General features: G+C 34.2%; 1 non-coding gene across 1 annotated transcript; it reads right to left on the bottom strand.

Annotated features, from left to right (window-relative positions):
- Positions 1-835: 835 nt before the first annotated feature.
- On the bottom strand, positions 836-942 carry LOC112474645. Its single transcript, XR_003044505.1, has one exon. It is a non-coding gene; the product is annotated as a U6 spliceosomal RNA (small nuclear RNA).
- Between the last annotated feature and the right edge of the window lie 349 nt (positions 943-1,291).

Below are 1,291 nucleotides of genomic sequence, written 5' to 3'. Positions count from 1 at the left end.
TAATGCAAAATCATGTTTGGGAAAATTGGTCTATTGCAATAGTTGACAAGTTCAGTGTAACTGGGCAGTCTAGGACATGATGTTCAAAACATGTGCTTCCATAAAAGAGTTGAGATGAATTATTTTAAGAAGTAAATTTAATTGTATGAACACGATATCAGTGATGCAATGACAGGTCCTTTTCCCTGACTGACCTTAAAGACTTCTTTTTTGGACAATGCAAGGGCATCTTGTAGAAGGGAACCCACATCCATCCACGAGAGATCCCAGAGATGTTCATTCCTGATTTTCCAGAAGCTGGCTGGATCTGGATCTGAGCTATCAATAACCATGTCTGAATATCTAGACAACTTCTTGACTGTGTATGTATGTATGTGTGTGTATGCGTGTGTGTGTGTGTGTGTGTGTGTGTGTATAGAAAAGAGATAACTGCTGTTTCTTCCTTCATGCTAATTGACAAAAATTAATATTATTATTATTTATAGATTGCTCTTTTCAGTTCATGAGCACCCATCAGAGGCACTTTTGGTAGATTGATATTCCCAGACCGTAATTATTCAGAAATTAAAATACTTTTGAGTTTTTTTCCTTATCCATAATATTATTTAAAATTTATATACATAATTAAAATGAAAAGAAAGTGTACATTACTACCTCCCCACTTCAAAAAAATTCTATTCAAACTAGTGAGGCAGAGTTCAACATTTTATCTTCCTCTACAGATTTATTTTCCCTTGCTACTCATAAGTCATTTAATTTGATTTTTTCATTTGGTTAGTTTTGTTTTTAGCCTCTTCACAAAAATATGATGCATTAATAAATGACGAAAAGTGCAAAAAATATGGAATGCGTCATGAATTTGCGTGTCATCCTTGTTCAGGTACCATGCTAATCTTCTCTATATTGTTCCGATTTTATTATATGTGCTGCCAAAACGAGCACTATTGCCTTCTATTTTCAATACCAATCACTGAATAGATTCATATCCTCCAATCACACAAAAGTTATCTTCTTTTTAGGAGTCCACAAACTTCCCCTCCATTTTCTTGGATCTATTCTCTTGGCCACCTTTCATACTTAAAACCTCTACTCTGCTAGCACCAGACAATTTTTCCCATTTAGTTAAATATCTTTACTGTCCAGGGCTAACTTATAAACTTATGCAGACTTATACTCTTGTTTCCAATTGTCACATATTCTCTGGCCCAAACCCTACACACCATTCATGGTCACAATAACAGATTTTAGGCTTTTAGATCAACTTTCAGGACAAAAAGAGTTAAATAATTAT

Source organism: Pteropus alecto, unplaced genomic scaffold, assembly GCF_000325575.1.
Source record: "Pteropus alecto unplaced genomic scaffold, ASM32557v1 scaffold7, whole genome shotgun sequence".
NCBI lineage: Eukaryota > Metazoa > Chordata > Mammalia > Chiroptera > Pteropodidae > Pteropus > Pteropus alecto.
Note: the sequence above shows the minus strand (reverse complement) of the source record. Positions and strands in the feature narration are given on the sequence as shown.